Source organism: Protopterus annectens, chromosome 1.part0 (assembly GCF_019279795.1).
Source record: "Protopterus annectens isolate FY-2018-M chromosome 1.part0, PAN1.0, whole genome shotgun sequence".
In the NCBI taxonomy this organism is placed as follows: domain Eukaryota; kingdom Metazoa; phylum Chordata; order Ceratodontiformes; family Protopteridae; genus Protopterus; species Protopterus annectens.
In genome coordinates, this window is record NC_056725.1 from 1,277,404,813 (window position 1) to 1,277,426,318 (window position 21,506).

A 21,506-nucleotide genomic window follows, 5' to 3' on the forward strand; every position below is an offset into this window, starting at 1 on the left:
CCTTGAGCAATCTGAAACACCATAAGAACTTCAACAATATGAAGCAGGCAAATTGTAGATGCTTAGCCAGATTGTATCAAACCAGTTCTTTCAGCTGAGTGGGCCCAGAACATGTACAGCTAAGTACACCAACACTAGACATAGTTGATATGATACTGGATGGGTAGTTAGATCAGATTCTACAAATTCAGTGTAATATGTTTTTTAATTGCATTCTGTATTAAATTTATAAGCTTGCACAACTGTACATAACACAAATAAAGTGTGACAACTCTCACTGTTACCACATATGAAAATGATAACTCAAAGACATAATTGACTTTATAACAAATATTTGTATTATGCACATGATTCATCAGCATTATAGTGACCGATACCCTTCTGTCATTCATATGATTTGAAAACTCTATTGTATTCTTTAGGAACTCCCTTAACACCATTTGCTTTGTTAAAATACATTAGAATAACAAATAATAACTTCATGAAAACAGTTCCTATACATAATACAGTAATTTACTGTGCTACTGTACAGATTTTCATGTTTTTGCAATATTTTACTGACACCCCTAGTGTCCATCCAACTACTGAGTCCTTCCTATTTTCCCTGTTCACTGTTTAAATTCATAAACTCCAGAACCTCCCAGATTTCCAGGAAGTTGGTATTGCATGCTTCCTCTAAGACAACAAATAGGAACAAACAAAATGTCCTTATCTTGTCAGAGTTCCAGATCATATATATTAATCCTGTCCCTGTTTGCTAACACCTCCAATAACTGGCAATTGCCTTCCTACCATCCTTGTGAAGCATCAGTAAAGTGAGATACCAACCATAAACAATTCTTGTTTGTTGATCCTTGAGTCTGGGCCATCTCCCTAATCTTCCTAGGCTCCCCCTTATCCCATCCTGGGAATATCCAAGAGATTACCCCCTTCCCTCCTTTCTCACACTATGATATTCATTTTCTCTCCTTTTTCTACAAACCGTTCCATTTTTTCCAAGGGTATTCTTTTAGACCCTTTGTCCTATCTTTACCTATATGGTACCTAATAGCCCTGATTTAGCTACATAGAAACCAACCATTCCTGATCTTCACTTCCCGGCATTAATTGGAGCTCCTTAAATGTCTTCCTTTCTTTTTTCTCCCTGTTCCCCTAAAATTGTCTTCACACCTTTATTCCTTGCTTAAACCATTTCTCTATGCTCATTCTAACACCTTCTCTGCCAACACAGAATAGTAACATACATAATAAGTTGCTCCAGTACCTACTTTATAATCTCCTGATGACTTAATGCCGCCTTCCACATTAACCATCAGCTACCTGGAACTCATTCTAGACCATCTCTTTTTCTTCCTCTATCTTCATCTTAGGGCTGATCTGTCTGTTGCTGTAAATGAGTGAGATGTAAAGCCATGTTGTATCTGGCTGTATCAAGTAAACCCTATCCTCCAAAGCAAGTGGGAATTTGTGTTTTCCCAGTTCTATTCTCCTGCCGTTCTTCCCCGGACACTCTTATTGATTACCTCTTGCATTTTCAGTAGCATTTTGTGATGAACTTGAATCAAGGGATTCCTGACTGCATTTAAAACATAGGACATAATGACCAGATTCTCCACTTTTATTCTGTCTGAAATAGTTTGAAATGCCCCTAATTTATTTATCAGAATCAAACTTATGTTCTCCTCCAGATTCTCTAAATTCATTGCATATGTCTCTTCCCAATATCTTTCCATGCATAGCCCCAAATGTTTTGAACATCGTCTCTCTCTCTCTCTCTCTCTCTCTCTCTCTCTCTCTAATCCACTCAATTACTGATTTGGCCTAATTACATTGTTAACACTGAGGTATTTCCAAAATACCTGAATTTATTTATGACCTCCCCAATAAAAATCACTGTAATATTTTGGCAATAAATACCTGCCAGTAGGTGAGCAATGAAATTCTGGTCCAGATGAAGGTAGTCAATCCCTAAGTAAAGAACTCCCAGATTAAGGGAGTTGTAGTAATCAAGCCGCATGTGTATTATGTAAAACTACAGCAGTTCCTCAAGAAGAAGGGACAAGAACAAGAAGAAGGAAGTGATTAATCTGGGGGCCAGATCCAATAAAGCCTGCACTAAGTGTACACGATACGTATTCAAGAACATTCTTATCACATTCTTTGTACTTTCTAGTCACTCAGAAAGATTACACTAAGTGCATATGTAGTCTACACTTTGTGGTAACCTTTATGAATCCCTGTCAATATTTAAAGCTGCAAGAATATCAGTAGAAAAACTAAAATTAGAAGGAAGAAGGCATGTGTTATGACTGTTCTCTGTTCACTCAGAACGGTGTATACTTAGTGTATACTTTGTGAAGGCATTATTGAATCCCGGGGAGGGCTTTGTTCCATAGGTGGTAGCAGAATGTTTCAAAGTCCATTAAACCTGGTCCTCAGGATGTAGGATAAAACTGAAACCTATATCTCCAAAGATACTTCAAGGATTCAGGGCAAGACAGTCTGAGTTCCTCTGACTGGTATATGTTATTATGATGACTGTTTTACACATATAAAAACCCTGGCAATTACTAAGAACTGGAAGCACTCCAAATCCCTAGCAAAGAAATGACTATAGACATTTGTTCCTACAGGGAGAAGAGGTAATGTTATATATCATATACATAGCAATGACAGATAAAAACCCTAGGGAATTTTATAGAACATTCCAATTATGCTAAATTTGTCAACCCTGGCTCAACAAAATTATAAAAATACAGTATCTAATTATTATTATTGTAAGACTAAGGGAAGGATTTTATTTTATTATACCTACCACTCTCAAAAAACGTAGAGTAACCTGAATTTGTATTTTCTCAAAGATGTTTAGGGCTTAAATCTAATGGGAATTTTTTTTCCAGGGTGTAAGCCCTCCTGCACTCCTTCATGTGGGGGAGCTAAGCCTCTATACCCGCCTAACTCATATATACCAATTTCATGGTTGCGCTATAGTTAGAAAGAGTGAAACAGTGCAACAAACTGCCTTCTCATTCCATGCAAGTCAGTGTGATTTTCACAAACCGTAACAGTACAAAATCAAAGAAAAGCTGTTTGACATAGAATGCTTCCATGCTGTGTAGACATACCAGACAGACACCCCTTTACAAATAGGATTAATAACACTATGATCTGCATTGCTAAATGAGGCACAAGTACTTAATTCTAAAATTCATGCAGTCAGTAGGACAACCTTATTCTGCAAGCATTTTAGTTGGGGGGGCTTGGTAGAGCAAAATTATGCCAACTCTTCTGTCACACAAGTTACTTCAATGGAAGCTTGTTCACTGAGCACAGCAAAGGAACCCAAATGGAGCCTTGCATAAGTCTAGAAGTAAGAGGGTAGAAAGGTGAGGATTTAACTCTTGACAGTAATGTCTGTGTCCATTTGGAAACTTAAATGAGGAAATGACATTAAGATGGTACAACAGCTCCTACAATAAGTTCACATGTGCCCAAAATGAATGCCATGATCACCCATGTATAATGCTGATAGGAGATGAAGGGAGAACAATACTGAGTAATGATGTTGAGCCCACCATTAGAAGATGACTCATAATCCTACTAAGGGAGGTATATGTGCCATGTTTACTATAAAATTCAGACTTAAATGAACCTTTAATTCCATGTTCCTTTAAAATGGAATTGAGCAAGACATAGATACATTTGTCAGTAATCTTAACTCTAAATTGGAGATTAGTGATTTTGAATCTGTTTCATAATACAGATACATATACTTGTTGTGAACTAACACAGATTAAAGTATGTTTATTATTTCCTGCATGCATAGTAATAGAACTCATGCTGTTCATGCAGAAGAAGAGAAAGTGGACTAAAGTATGCATATTAATTGGTTAGGTTAGGATCTTACCAAAGATATGCTTCTTTGAATATTTTAAGCGTTATTAATAAACTGACATGGTAGAACTCCTTCATATCATCATTGACATTAATAATGCACTATGATGTCATCAAATTGTCAGTACTGATTACAAACGTCAATCTGTCTATGGTTTTAAGTTCATCGAGTTCATGCTAAAGAACACAACACAACGCAGCACAACAAAAGACTATCAATGGAATTCATGAAAGGATTTTGCCAGAAGCAAAACAAGTTTGCATCAGGCATATGAAATGATATGACCATAAAGGGTCCCTATCGGAAGTGAGAGAACTGATCCTCTGAGCCCCAATACTTTGTAAAATAAACTGAGATTTAGGCAAATAACAATGAATTAAGAATTTCACTCTTACAGCTTTAAAGTATTACTGCAGGGAGTTTTTGCCCCTTGAACCTCTGGGGGATTGTATTCATATACCTATGTTTTTTGTATACTATGGCTAAAATTCTTGTACCTCAGATTAGAAACTATATACAAAATACCTCAGACTGGAACTTGGTGTAAATTCTCCCATGTCTGTTTTTATCTGTGGTCTTCTGAGGAATGTATTTACAGTCCTTGGAATGAGACCTCCAGCCTCATGCAATCATATCACCACTGGTGCTTCCTATCATCTTCTGCTATGTGGGGATTCATCATATGGGGGTGTACAAAACATTACCTTTGTCATGAGTAATGAGTCTTCTGTGGGAGTCATAAAGTGCAAGGAGTTATAGTGCAGGGGTATAGCCCAATCCAACATAACTTGGAATACAGCTCATACATATGGCCCCTACAGTATGGTGCTCCCCTGTAGAGGATGGTGGGTCCATGGACACAGGACAGGATGTTCAGAGCTGGTGCCAAACACCAACATGCCAAATGAAGCATTACAATGCTTGACAGAATGCTTAATAAACTACAAAGACTAATGCATACTACGTCTTGCTCTTTGTTTGCACTTTGTTGGTTAGAGATGTGAGCCACATATCCTGCCAATAAACTTTCTTTTCATGTGTAAACTTTTCAAGATACTGCAGGATTCCTAAAATAATCTGTAATGCTTTCTTGTCATCTGGTGTAAAACTGTTTTGCCTTTTTGTGTGAACTCAATTTTATCAAAGTCTTTGTTAACTGTAGTCTCTCAATGTATTTAAAATTAGACTTGCACTAACCAAAGCAATGGTGCACCTTTGTCTTACATCCAAATGTTGCTTTACCTATCTCCCACATAACATAACCCTGCAATACACCAGTCTTCTGTTTTTATGGTGCATACTTAAAAGCACACCAATTTAAAATGATGCCACAGACTATGCCATTAGGTAGTCACTTGGTAAAATGAAACAATCTTCAAAACCTTTTTCTCACTACCAATCTTCACCGCAACTTTATCACACATATCTTTTCATCATTATGATGTTGTATAGTATAGAAATCTAAATGCCTTAGAATTTATGTGCAACTTGGTCTGCACATGAACGAATTTAAACAGTCAAACACTAAAGAAGGATATAGTGCAGCCATATAATATTGAACTACAATACCCAGCTTAGAAATACTGCCTGTACAGTTTTATTATGCTACTGAGTTTCAACCTCATTTCTTCTTCTATTTTGTCTTTGCATGTTAGTCTTACTGTGAATAAGTGCCTGTAGCATAGAGTAAAACACCGAGGTAGTTTTCCAAGCTGAATTTTATTTCAAATACACATGAAACTTCACAGGTAAAAAGCACACATAAATGCCTTTGCAGTACACGCGTTTTTGTCTCTGTAATCAGAGTTCCTCAGATGACCAGTGTTACTGTCAATTAAACCATTTATACATTAATTAAAAAAATCAACCAATACAAATTGAGCATGAAATTTAAAAAAAAACAATGACATTTCCACAGACCCACATTTAATATACAACCTCATGAATATTGCACTTTTCCTATTTAAAAACATTCTAAACATAAAATAACACTCATAATACAATTAATTTAAAACATATAAATAAATAATTTCATTTATATTTAATGAGTGAAGAATAAACATATTATCATGGACGCATTAAATTAATCAAATGCATTATAAAAAAGGAAATATTGCTATCTACTGGCCAAAGTTTTGATTGCAAGCAAAGTTTTTAAAGTTTTGCAGATCTTAGTTTCAAAAGTGGCAAAATAGACACATAATCATTCAGCCCAGGGAAGTTGCCTGCATCCAGGGTAACTTGCCACCACAGTTCCCTGAATTATATCCTCTCTTCCCATGGCCCCCCCCCCATGTCATTCTTAATCTGTTTCAGAACAAGGAAGGAGAATTCTGCTTTTGTACAGGACTTAGTATGTTTATACAAAGCACTAGTTTCCTTCTTTACTGTGATGTCATATTTGTGTTCGTAGATCTTTCTCCTTAACATTCTTTCGGTTTTCCCAACATAGAAGGATCTACATTCTGAACAAACAGCCAAACAGACTATTCCTTTAGTCTCACAATTATAATAATCTCCGCTTTCTATCCATCTTTTCCTGTTCTCTAGGTACATTTTACCCGTGTTCATAATGTTCACACATTGAGAGCAATGCCCACACTTGTATGCCCCTAATCTTCTTTTGTTATGGGGGGGTTTACTACTCCTATACTCAAGTATGTTCTTAAGGCTCTGTGAATTCTTATAAACTACCCTAAAATGGAGGTTAGGTATTTTATCCAGGTCTGAAAGTACCACAAATCTGTTCCACTCTTTTTTGAATATTTTTTGGTGGTATCATTCAAGGCATTATACTCCAAAATTATTGCTTGTTTATTGGCAGTATTTTCATTATTTTTAATTTTCAATGTTTCACTGCCATTAACTTGTTCCTTAAGTCCCTGAATGGATTTAAACCTAGTACCTCTTCCTTCTAAAACATCCCCCTTAATTTTATTTATAAATTCCAAGGGGTACCCTCTCTCGGTAAACATCTTTTCCAGCAAATTACACCCCATCTGGAAATCAGTATCCAAGCTTGTTACGACTCCCCCATACAAATTGACCCTTTACAATGTTTTTCTTACAGTGTGGGGGGTGGGCACTCCGATAATGGAGAAAAGAATTACAAAACGTAGATTTCCTGAAAATCTTAGTTTCAAACTTATTATTCATTTTATACACCTCTACAACTAAATATTGTAGGCTTTCTTTAGAAACTTTATGTGTGAAAGTCAGGAAATCGGTGGTACCTTTCATGTAATCCATAAATTCTACAAACTTTTCCTTACCTCCTGTCCAAAAAATAACTATGTCATCTAGGAACCTCCGATAGATGTTCCAACAGGGGGTGTATTCAGAGTTTAAAATATATTTTTCTTCCCATTTTGCCAATACTAAATTGGCATAAGTGGGGGCACATGCCACCCCCATTGCCACTCCTTGAATTTTCTGGTAGAATTCCCCATTGAAACACATAAAATTATACTTTAGTGCCATATCCATTAAAGCCACACACAATATTTTATCATTATGAGTTAACTCCTGATCATCAAAAACAATCTCCTCAAACATTTCCATGCCTGAGGAGTAAGGGATACAGGAAAATAGGTCAATAATATCTATGGTTACAAATAGGAGATCTTCGTGATAAAGTTCATCTGATATTTCCCTCAAAAGATCCCATGAATCTTTTAGAATGACTTCCCTTTTTACCCACAAATGCTTTAATTTTATATCAACATATTTAGCAAGTGGATGGGTTTTTGACCCATCAGCCGAGATTATGGGTCTCAAAGGTGGATCCCTCTCATTCTTATGAGTCTTTGGGATCCCGAACATTGTTGGTACCCTAGGTTTGTCAACTTTCAAGTAGGAAAGGATTTTATAATCAATAAGTCCTTCATACAACATATCATTTAAGACTATATCAATTTTATTATAGGCTATATTTACTTCATTCTTAGATGCATTAGAATATCTACACTCGTTTCTTAATATTAAATTAATTTTACCCTCATATTCAATGTTATCCATGATTACTACCCCTCCTCCCTTATCTGGTTTCATGACTCAAATGTTAAGGTTAGATTTCAAATCATTCAATAATTTATGTTCTTTATTACTTAAATTAGATTTGTATTTAACCTTATTCTGTTAATTCCCAAGTTCATTTTCAATAATCTTCTCCAGATTTTTTAATTGTGGATGGAGGGGTGGATTACAAATAGTTCTTCATCTTAAACCTTGTTTGATGTCCGGGTTACTAGGGTGTAACAAAAGACCTAAATTAACTTTTCTCAAAAATAGTTTAATGTCTAGCAATGACTTGGTAACATCTCCTTTTCTATATGGAATAAACTTTAAACCTTTGGACAATAAATCAAAATGTTCCTTCTCTAATGTTATATTACTAAAATTATAAATACAAAATTAATTGTAAATATGTTTAACACCATCAACTAAAATGTCATTGGAAACCCTATTGGTGGGATGGGCATAGTTTAATATCTCCCCCTCCAGTAAAAATTTGTTTGCTGATACCTTGGTTTGTTCATTAATCTTTCAGATCTACGCAAGGGGGGAAATCCTGTTCATTAACAAAATCATCCCCTTCATGTTGGATATCACCATTAAAACTACCATCATGGTTAGTATAATTACGACCTTGTTTATTACCATAAATGCTCTTATTGCATCCTACAAAACGTGGCTTGGGATAACTAGTATCACTCTTATATTCATGTACATCACACTCCAACTTTTTTAGTTTCCTTTGGACTATATCACCTCATTTATTGTCTCACATCTTATATTAAAATATTTTTCCTTTTCCTCCTTAATAGTAAAAATAAAATCTTCTTTGATACACTGGTCAAGCTAATTAATCTCTTTCTGCAGTTCACCCTGGCATCTAACATTTTCTTTAATAATCAATCTTAAAATATCAAGTCCACAGTTATTGAACACTTCAATCAATTCATTGTAAAATACATAACCAACCTGTACATTGTTGGGAAATTTACAAACACGTAGCCCCTTAGGGACTATTCCCCTACCAATGCGTTAATTTAAATAATCATTCTCAATGTCCAAGGTTCTGTATTTTAACATCAGTTTGCCCAGATTGTCAAGTTTAATACTGTAGGAATCAGAGATAGTTGGCTATTTTGCATTAAAATCATTTAATTTAAAAGAATATTTTCTATGCAGCCACTCTCGTTTCCTTAAGATTGTTAATATTGTTAACAGTACCTGCAGACGCCTTTGGAAAAGTTGGTGTTTTCTGCCCAGTTATAATTTGCGTAGCACATCCACTCATAGAGGTGCTAGGAGCTTGGGCATCTCAAAAAGCAAGTGGTGTTGATTCCAGATTAAATGTCAATTCATTTACTTCTCTGCAGTCGCTCGTTCCTATGTCCAAAATGGAGGGCTTCCTCTCTGCATTACCATCACCCATTCTCGGCTGTTTGCTCCTTTCCGGTCCTTAAACCAATTGGTTCTGAATGTTACCACAGAGCCCTATTGGTTGATTTTTTTAATTAATGTATAAATGGTCTAATTGACAGTAACACTGGTCATCTGAGGAGATGTGATTACAGAGACGAAAATGCATGTACTGCAAAGGCGTTTATGTGTGCTTTTTACCTGTGAAGTTTCATGTGTATTTGGAATAAAATTCAGCTTGGAAAACTACCTCGGTGTTTGACTCTACGCTACAGGCACTTTTTGACTGTTTTCTTGGTGATTTTAGAGTGCCTTTCCACTGTACTTTTTCTTACTGTTAATATCCAGACCATTACCTATATCTTCATATTTCCGGAGGTTTCTTACAACCTCCCTATAATGAAGCATTATAATGTATACTATATCACCTGATGATGACAGAAGAGCTAGTAAAAATATTAGACATTATAGCTCTAGCTTCTTCTGTCATATAATCCAATAATGGAGGATCATTTTCTCAGCCCATCTTGTATATTTATAATTATAGGTTATTTTATTCATTTCAAAAATAGCATATACTAGATGACATTGTAATTTTCAAACACTCAGTTCAGAGCCTTACATTAAGCCATCAAACTATACATTAAGAACTTAGAACCAAAGGAGAAGGACCACAGACTTTTCCACACATCTAATTATAGACACAATACCAATATAGTTAATATCCAATGGCTTTTTTCTATTTATTAAGATAATTTATTGAAAATATAATCAACTTAAAACTATAACTGCTCTGCAAGTTAATTGTGATAAGTTAAAATATTGTCAAGGCAAATCCCCTAAATATGATGTCAAAAGCTAGTATTTCTATCTTATCAAATCTATAAAATGGGAAGCTGTTGTAGTACTAAGGAAACCAAGTCAATTGTTTATACCAAAATATTTGGCTCAACATGCTTATCAAGCCAGACGGTCCAATAAGCTGTTACATTCTTACTCCATCAACAACCAGACTTAATCTTCTCCAGTGGGGTAGGAGGCTCTGAACCTTTAGAATGTGAGCCCCCCAGGCCAACCATCCAGGTGATTTCCAGGAAAATGCAGCTTGATAACCCATACTTTCCCAAACCAGGGTCATAAAGAAAAAAAATGGGACGGCCTCTGCTGCAAATGGTTTTCATTATGAGATAATCACACTGGCATCCCTGCTAAACATATTAGAAAACTTTGCAGCCCAATTTACAAATGGAGATCATTCCAGTTCTACCCTGTAGGATATCCTTCACATTCACAATAGCAAGCCCTGAGATACCTACTACTTGACACTTACTTTAATGAAGGCAATTATTCCTAACAGCCAAAAGTTTTTTGGTGCCATGACATGATGACCAATTCAGTGAGGGGTTCATGTTGGGGTATTGGTCAGCAAGACTGGGAGGGGAGAACAAAATATTCAGATGGGTGACAGACAACAGCTGAAAATCAGAGTTCTGAGTGCCAGAATGGTTTTGTTCTTCCTCCCACCATCATATTTTGGCCAGTAGTGACTGAAGTTCCCTAATCCCATAGGGATGTGCATGCAGTACTGTTTTTACTCTTACATCCTGGTGCAATGCATGCAATGTCTGGCATGTGCTTGTCCCCAAGCTCCACTACATATCTTACAAGCATTGATCACTTTGTTTATGCCAGGAGGTGATAAGTCCATGTCTAGTGTTTCTCTATCAACCAGAGAAAGGTGGAATAGGCCTGGCTGCCTCATCCCATATACCCTGACTTGCCATCTGTCATGAGCATCAATAGACAAGTGCCATTTGGAATATGAAACAGGTGCAGCCTATATTTAGACAGGTCTCAGAAGTAATTTCATTATGTCTGATGAAATGCAAACTTCAGAAGTTTTCTCTACCATCACTACCATGAAACAATTTTACTTGATGAAATGTTTGTATAAACATGTCTTAAGACAAAGCAGGTAGTATTCAAACAAAATAATGAGAATTATGTAATAAAATGATTCCTGAAGGACAGTACCAAAAACTGTAAGTTATAGTATTTAAAAACTTGTTAAAATATTGTTCTGGATGCACAATCCAAATTTTTAAAGCAAGGATGATGGAATATATGAGTGGCATGAGAAACAATAACACCATTAGAATGTTGATAGGCCATCTCATCATGGCATAGCCTGGTAAAAAAGCATTTTGACACATACCATCATTTTGTCAATGGAAATATATTAATAACAGGTTATAAATGTTGTGTCTTTCGGCTTTTCCTGGTTAGGGGTTGCCACAGTGGAACTTCTGTCCGCTAATGATTGGCAGTTGATTTTTACGTGCTGAGTTGCCAGCCCTAACACACAACCTTCAACGAAGGTATGCCCATTCACGCATGTCTCCACGCAGAAGACACTCTAGCTGAGAGTCGAACCGGTCAGCATCTTACTGTGAGGTGACAATGCTACTGCAGCACCACCTCCGCAGACAGGTTATAAATAAGCCTTCTAAATGTGATGCCTTATTTCATTTAGATTTGATACAAACTTTAAATGAATGAATGACAGTGCATATGGAGCCATTCCATGTAATACAGGCTAGGTCAAAGTGCATGCGGTATTACATAATGTTGTCCTTGGTACAACAGCCAGTACTACCTTCAGCTGCCCTTCCACAGAATTACTTCATTACAAAAAACATAATTAAGCACTTCATGAACAAAGCTACTTATGTGGCTGAATTTTAAGTCACAGGGATAATGCAAACATGTTATGTGACATCTCTCTATTTTTGTAAAGCCCCTGTGACTCCACCATAGGGGCACTGTGGACAGACTATGTAGCTCCTATTATACTACCGTACTCATGATGTATATATCTTTAAATATGCTAATATAATGTCAAGTTACAGTAAGTAGCAAGCCATGTGGTGCACATCTTTCTAGAAGAAGTTACTATAAAGATTTCATGGTGACTGAAAACATTGCCTGCGTTGTTTATTGAGCAACTGAGCATCCTGAAGAAGAGTCAGACATAATGTGATAACATAAGTGATATGAGTAAATATATATATATATATATATATATATATATATATATATATATATATATATATATGTTTATATTATTTCTGTATAATTATATATATATATATATATATATATATATATATATATATATATAAATTTATTTATATATTATCATCAAAATGATCAACAAAGACCTAGACAACCTTCAGACACTAGACCCAACCCAGTTTGGCTTTGTCAAGAGAATGTCATGCCTACTAAATCTGCTGGACTTCTTTGAGAAGATCTCCAAGGCACTGGATGACAGCACATGGTGCAGGTGCATGCTACCTACCTGGACCTGGATAAGACATTTGATACAATACCCAACTTGGGTATTGTTGACAAGCTCACTGAACTGGGCATACATCCCTATATAACTCATTGGATTGCCAGCTGGCTCATAGAATGGACCCAGGAAGTCAGGATTGGTGATACCACCTCCCTAAGAGACCAGTCACCAGTAGGATAACTCAGGGCTCCATGTTAGGACTGCTCCTATTTGTCATCCACTTCTCAGAAGTAAAGACTAATGGAAAGTTCACAGATGAGTGCAAAGTGGGAGCACTCATAGATTCCTCCCATGACACAAACATCTTAAAAGAAGGCTTAACACAAACAAATAACTGATCTCAAAGTCACAGACTAAAACTCAATGCCAAGCAATGCATTATAGTGCCTTTTGGGAAAACTGTCCCCCAAACTAATTACTCCATTGATTAGATACCCCTATGAGTTGACCTGGTAGTCAGGGATCTGGGAACATATGTTGATAGTAATCTACCATTTGACCAACATCTGTCCATGGTAGTAAGTAAGGGCATGGCATCCAGGTCTAAGGAAGTCATAGTGCCACTTTATTTGTCCCTTATCAGACCCATTGTTGAGTATAATGCCTCCTTCGGCATGTATCTGACCAGACATATGTAACAGTTGGAATGCTGCAAATGTTCCTTACAAGGAGAATCCAAGGTACAAATGCATTGTCCAATACAGATCATATTAAAGCCCTGTCTCTATACTCTCGCCTACAGTAACCTGAGGGAAATCTATGCCTGGCATATAACACATCATTGAATCCAGCTCTGAGGGACATTTGGCACATCTGCAAAAGAAATTTATCTCAGTAATCTTGAAATGTAGAGAGGCAGGTGTGAGATTCAAGCTGCTTTAGAATACTTTTTCCTGGAGGATCACAGTTATTTTTGATGCAGAAAAGGCTAAGGTGGAAATAAAAAAGTTTGTCTAACAAAAAGTGATCCATCAAATAGAAGGCAACTCAGCTTCTTATTCTTCTGATAATAAAGCTGATGGAGAGGCTTTGCCAGTGAAATCTTTTCCAATATTCCAAAGGAAAATGCTTGAGACACAGAAAAAGTACAGGAATTGACTAAAAAAATCAGAGTACCTTGGACTTGAACCAGAGTCTGGATTTGGGAGATGGACATGAACAACAAGAAGATGAGCAACACTAAAATTAGAGAATAAATACAAGACTAAAAAGCATCAATCATATTTGTACAATACAGCTTTATAAGAAAAAGTCGCTGAAAAAATTTGACTTTTGCTGACATTAAACGTGTGAGGCAAATAAAAGGAACATGACTGACTTCATGTCATTAATGTTTGGAAGGACACTAAAAGGAAAAAAATGAAAAGAAAAATTAATTGTAAACAAAACATTTTTTGTTCTTAGCAGTATTTGCTTAAAACATTTCATGGTATAAATTGCATGATATACAGTAAAGTATTTTCAGTGACTGTAGCATGTGATAAAGATACTAAAGTAAACAAGTAGTTGTTTCAAAAATGATGGCATTACAGTGTAAAAAGAGAAGAAAGGCTGAACAAATGTGTTTAGGTTAACATGCTGTAATCTTGGACTTTTTGGGATGGGGATGGGGTATAAAAGTGCACTGATTATAATATATGTACAGTTGATATTGTGTTTGCATTGTGGATGTCTGGTTTAATGCCCTTGGCTTAATCTAATAGCAAGTTTTTACATGGGCAGGCAGGCTTTGGAGACCTGACACAACTGTGAATGTAATGAATAGTTTTCCTTTAGCAAATAAATATTCAGTGTGAGTTGAAAAGTCTGCAGCTGAGGGCAGCTGCACATTCTATTCTTATGTTTCCATGGAAACAAGCTGACTTTGGGTCAAGGCAATAAATCTCAAGTGGTCTGGACATTGTCTGCTGAAAGGAATCTAAAATTAAAAGGTACATGGGCAATCGGCTCAGCAAAAACTAAAGTCTGAAATTACTTGAAGTGAATAAGAGATAGCAGCTTTGCTGTTACCTAAATACTTCAGTGCATTTACCAGAACAGTGTATAATTTACTTTTATTTAAAGATAGCCAAAGCACTTTTTCTTAAGGCTAAAAGTTGATGTTTTATGAAAATATGCAAGCTGTTTTTTACATTGGGGAAATGAAAAAAAGATAAGACAACAACAGATAGCAATTAGTATAAGTAGGAGCATAGGCTGTAACACACACCTTAGCATAGATAACCTTAATTTTAGGTTAGATAATGCCTGCGGATGCAGCTGTTGATTTGGGACAATTATTCTTATCAGGAGGGTTAAACTTCATTATTTGAAAATGTGCATAGATTTATGTGCTTGTTTCAGTTCAGTTGGTTATGAGAGTGCTCTGGGGGTATGGTTGCTTGTTTTTTGTTTGTTTGAGGATTTTCTTTAAAACAAAGTGTCTTGTAAATATGACATAGGTTAAAATATAGATGACAAGAAACAACCGTATAAAGGAGTAACCTGTTAAACATATATATATATATATATATATATATATATATATATATATATATATATATATATGTATGTATATATGTGGGCATAATTTTATCATAAAGGCTACACTGTCCATTGTGTTTTGGAATGTGAATGGCCTCATGAGTATAGACAAAAAGGTAATAGTATCAAATTATATAAAGAAATGTAGAGTACAAATAGCAGTGATACAGGAGGCACATTTGGAAAGAAGTGAGCATGTTAATTTGATAAAGAATTTCAGGATGGATATTTATCGGAATATCAGAGACAAAGGAAAAAGGGAGTACTTATACTAATTGCTAGAGGAGCTCCAATAGTGCTAGAAGAGGAAAAGAAAGTTAGTAATGGTAGATTTCAGATAGTAAGGCCTGCTGGCAAGGCTGGAGGATTAAGTTGGCAGGTATTTATATTCTGCCTAAAGCTTCTATTCTGGAACTTAAGAATATTTTGGGAAAAATAATCAGCTTTCAGCAGGGAATATTACTTAAGGGTGGGGACTGGAATTTGATTTGCAACAGTGAAGATGTATGTGGGGGACCTAGAATGGAAAATATAACAAAAGATGGTAGATTTCTGAAGGAATTTATGAAAATATTCATTATGGAAGACATGAATTCCATAGCAGAAACTTAGGGAGAATTTACATATTATTCCCCAAGGTACAGTAACTGGGCTAGACTACACAGAAATTATATTTCACATGAACAAGTGCATTTAATTGAAAGCTTTGACATACATCTAATAACTATTTCAGATCATGTGCCACTATCGACTCAGATAAAAATGAAGGGTAACAAAGTTATAATGAGACACTGGCATTTCCCCATTTACCTGTTCAAAAGAGAAGAATTTAAAAAAATGTGTAGTGAAAATTATTTGAGAGTTATTAGGGAAGACAGGAATTCTTCAGAAGTTCTAGCTAGTGAGTGTGATAAAATGAAAATGAAAGTGGATCTTAAAAATAGGGTAGAAATAAAAGAAAAAGAGATGTGGCTAAGAAGTAAAAAGCATTAGATGCCATAACAAAGGTTAAAGTATCGCAGAATAAGAGGAATCTCACAGAACAAGAATATATACAACTGCAGAGTGCTAAAGAGAAAATAAGAGAGTTATCTGGATAATATGCATGAATTTAGAAGATTACTGCTAAGCAACTGTTTTTTGATAGTAACTCCAAAACACAAAAACTTTTAGCAGGACTTAGGCAACAGAAACTGGAAAGGCCTGTTACCAAACTTAGGGAATCTATAACAAGAACAAGAACCAGAGATTTTGTTGAGATTTTAGAGATATTTTGGAAATTGTATGAAAATCTTTATAAAGCAGAGAAACGCTGAAATCAAGAAAAAGCACAAAAGGAAATATTTATAGAAGACTTAAGTTTGCCAAGGTTAGAGGTAGATGATGCTCATAAATTAACAGTTAAGATAGGAGGAGATGAGATAAAAATGGTGAAGTATTATCAATCGTTCTGCAGGAAAGTCTCATGGAACAGATGGTATTCCTGTGGAAGTTTAGAAGCGAGGAAGAAATAAAATGATAAATATATGGAAGGATTTGTTTACCGGTATTTTAAAAAGAGGGGAAGTATCAACATCCTGGAAGAAAGCTGTGGTGGCTATAATCCCTAAAGATGATAAAGACCCATCAAACCCAGCTTTGTATAGGCTCCTGTCAATTTTAAACTATGTAAAGTGTTGATGTCCATAATACCTAAAAGAATGGCAAACGTGTTGTCAAAATTGATAAATAGGGATAAAATGTGGTTTTGTAGAGGGGAAGCAAACATTTGACAACATTAATACAACAATGATGATCCAGAGAGAAGCAGAATATAAGAAAATACCACTGTTGGAGGGTCTTGAAGCATTCAACATCGTAAGATGGGATTTTATGAGCAGGGCAATGGAAGCATTTGTATTCCTTTATAATAAGGTTAATTTGGAGGCAATCATTAATGTGGTAGAATTCCTCTCTGACCATTTGTATCTGAACAGACGAACCAGGCAGGGCTGTTCTCATTTCCCTTTGTTATTTGCATTATATTTATAGACATTGAGAAAGAAAATAAAGGAGTCAGAAATCCAAGGATATAATTGGTACAGTAATTAAGAAAAGTTGGATTTATTTGCATATGGTATTATAGATAAAACTAGAAAAGTACATTTTAGTGTTGTGAAACATTCTGAGACAGTTTTAAGTCTTTTTGGGGGATATAAACTTAATAAAGATTAAACAATGGCTATAGCTGTAATCTATGTACCCACACATGAATTGGTTCAGCAATACCCATATTTATAGGGACAAGAAAAAATTATGTATTTAAGAGTATGGGATAAAAAAAGGATTCCGTTATGGCAGCAATGGATATGTGGGAAGAACTAAACAAAACATAATATAAAAACTAAAAAACTGGAAGCTCTTGTTTATGAATATGGATAGCAAGATACAGGCAGTGAAAAAGGTTTAGTCCCTTTACCTTTATTCACAGGTCAGGCATATTTTTATCAACTAGAGGAGTAGTTGTGAATAGTAATTAATAGAGAGTTGAAGAATTTTATCTGGGAGGGGAAGAGGGCAAGGGTCAAATGAGATAAGATGAGCCTTCCAATAAAACAATGTGGTTTAGGATTTACACAGTTATATCTCATATATATATATATATATATATATATATATATATATATATATATATATATAGGTTTACTTTGTTTAAACAAAAGTACGTTTAAATGAATCTGATTACCTGAGCTGATTTCTCCAAAACAGCATTTCAATGAACACACGGACTGCCAAATTCCTTTCCCTGTGAAAGGAACCACTTGGCCACCATGGTGAAGTGGGCCCACTCATCTGTTTAGTGTGATCTGAGAGTTGGTATATTTAAGTACGAGGGTGCGGGGAGTGAAGCCCCCCACATGGGGGGGTATGGTGGGCATAGCCCCCCACTTTGGTAGACTTACTTTTGCTCCATTTCAGTTACTTACCATGGTGGCCAAATGGCTCCTATCACAGGGAATGGAATTTGGCAGTTTGTGCATTCCTGGAAATGTCATTTTGGAGAAATCAGCTCGGGTAAATCAGATTAATTTAAACATACTTTCATTTAAACAAAGTAGTTCCATATACATATATATATATATATATATATATATATATATATATATATATATATAAGCAGAAAGCAATAACTCAAAGTGGAAAGGGATGATGATGATGAAGCAAGAGGGAAATTTAAGAAATGAGGACAGAGGTGGATTTTGGATATATAGTATCCTTCAGGCGAATAACAACAGCTATACAGAATATTATATTCATAAAGTTGCAGAAAGTATTTTAAGAACTAAGCCAACATGAGAATTGAGAAAGGAGATTTTACCGACAGGGATTACTGCAATTAGTGGGTACAGAGAATAAGCAAGTTGGGGCAGGGATTTAATTGAGAAAATTGGCAAAGAAACCAAGACACTGGGAGCAAATAACTAAAGAGGGAAAGGTAATAGAATGGGAAGAGGCCAAGAAGACATTTGAACTGCGGGCTAGAGACAGCCTTCCCTTTCAGGGATTGATGTCAGAGTCTAGGCAGAGTTAAAGTCAGAGAGGGGAATCCTAAGTGAAAGACCTGTTCCAGTAGAAGTTTTAGTTGAATCTAGAATAGAAGCTGCTGTTAAAAAAGGGATAATTAGTATGGCAAATAAAATATTGCACAGTAACTATAGGATTAATCAGAGGATGATAAAAAAACTGGAAAGAGAGATTGGATAAGTAATTCACAAGGAAACAATGGGAGGGCATATACATGCCTCCTGAATATGCAACAAAGTCAAGAAGATTCAAGATTTTTGCTTGGAAATGTTTGCTTAGGTATTTTTATACCCCATGTAGACTCTAAAGAATTTTTCCCAGGCATTTGCCAAATGTGTAGGTGTGATGGGGGAAGAAAGAGGTAACTGAGAACATATGTTTTGGGTGTGTAATGACTTGGCAGACTTCAAAAATCCCCTAAAGAGTACTCTGTCAGAAGTATTGAGTGAGCATATGTTTGTAACTAAGGAAATTATTTTTTGTGCTGGGATGCAGGACCTGAATTGCCTAGACCCAGTATGGCCTTGTTTAGTTTAATTCTAGCAGCTGCCAAAAAATAAAATAACTAGAAAATGGAAATCAGAGTCTAGAGTCAGTCAAAGTAAACTTTATTGTCACATCAGCATCAGATCAACACAGAGGAAAAAGTGCATATCACTGCATGAAATTTCGATACTCAGGCTCGTACAATATGAATGACAGTTTACAGAAGGAAGATAGATTAATAAAAAAATTAAATAAAAATAAAAATAAATATTAAAATAAGATACAAAAAATTAAATAAAGTAAAATAAATTTGAAAGCTTTATTTACATCAGAAACACAACAAATACAACAGTAGGAATAGACTCAGTACAAATATAAGGATATGCAAAAAACATTACTATAATAAATAAGAGAGACACACATGTAAACTTACTCACCACCGATACATACCATACACTTATAGTTCACAGTTTTCCTAGTGCATATAGAGACGTATGAAGTGAGCCATTCAGAGAGTTTATGTAAACAACAGCAGTCTAATAGCATGTGGGAAGAAGCTGTTATGGAATCTGGATGTCCTGCACCTAATGCTTCTGCAGCGCTTCCTTGTTGGCAGGAGTTTGAACAGTCCATGAGCTGGATGGTATATAACCCTCAATAGTTTTTGGACTCTGCCATAGCATCTGTTTGAATATATGTCCTGTAGGGATTGAAGGTTGAGTTGTCAATATACTCTCAGTCGTGGCCCTGTAGAAGGTGAGTAGGACTTGTGGGGCCAGGTTAGCTCTACGAAGTCTCCTAAGGAAGTGGAGAAGTTGTTGGGCTCTCTTTGTAAGATAGGAAGTGCCTGTGGCCCAAATTGATATTTCCAGCCACTCCACACCTAAAAAGAAATGGGTCAAAAAGGGGGCAAGATTTTGCATTCAGAAAATCGGTGTTCGGAGTTTGCATAAGTGGTGTCGATGATGTGCACAATCAACATTTTGATGGTAAACCACAGATATATATATATACATACATACATATATATATATATATATATATATATATATATATATATATATAAACAAATATCACTAGGATTCCCACCAAGGTGCTGTGTTGAAGTACAATACAAATGCAGAACAAAGAGAACATAGTGCTTATACCCAAAAAAGCAGACAGGAACCAAACGTATTCTATCCTTCAAGTTAAAAATCTTTAATGTTGCCTGGAGACTCCATAAAATGTATATAAAATAAATAAAATCGAGCTCTCAAACTGATAAGCGCTTTCAGACCTACTGCTGGTCCTTCTTCACATCATATATTTGAGCCATGTTACACTCACTTATGTAACCCTGTATCCACCAATCACCAAGTGACATAGACATAGCCATATTTATACACACACACACACACACACACACACACATATATGTATATATATATATATATATATATATATATATATATATATATATATATATATATATATATATAATGGCCAAGACCATATGATCACATTTTCAGAAGTTCAAACATTAAAAAAAAAAATTTTTAATTTTTTTTTTAATGTTTTGCAGAGGGGGTCAAGACCCCCTGCACCCCCCACACCCCCTGCTAATTAAATATACCAGCTCTGAGATTGTACTACATTGAGGAAAACGGTAAATGCCCTGATCCATGCTGTATGGCAATCTGCATTGAAAACATCCAAACTTCCAAAAATTCAGTCATATGGTCTCGGCTATATGAATTTCGAATAATCTGATAGGGATCCATATACACATATATATGTGAGTGTGTGTGTGTGTGTGTGTGTGTGTGTGTGTGTGTGTGTGTGTGTGTGTGTGTGTGTGTGTGTGTGTGTGTGTGTGTGTGTGTGTGTGTGTGTGTGTGTGTGTGTGTGTGTGTGTGTGTGTGAGAAAAAAACAATAACAGGAGTTATAAAACAGAATGCAGATACTGTTGCAACCATTTCCCAGACAGAGGTTCATCTTCAGCAAAAAGTACATCTACCAACTGCAAGAAGAAGAAACATTTAACAGCAAAAGTAGAGGTGGCAAGCCACAGTACAAAGAAAAAAGCTATGACATATACAGAATCCAGTCAAATAAAATGAAAGGTGCTGCATAAAGAAAACATCTGGGAAAGTTGCAGAGTGACAGAGAACTGCAAAAGAGAATTTTGATGATTATTTTTTCAAACATTTAGTCAAATCCATAAATAGCAATGAGAGACATGGAAGAGTGTCTAAATACTATACGAGTAA

General features: G+C 35.6%; 1 protein-coding gene across 1 annotated transcript in view; it reads right to left on the bottom strand.

Annotated features, from left to right (window-relative positions):
• LOC122801053 (O-acyltransferase like protein-like) overlaps positions 1 to 21,506 on the bottom strand; it is a 676,941-nt gene that overhangs the window by 90,866 nt on the left and 564,569 nt on the right. The gene's annotated exons all lie outside the window — the stretch shown is intronic.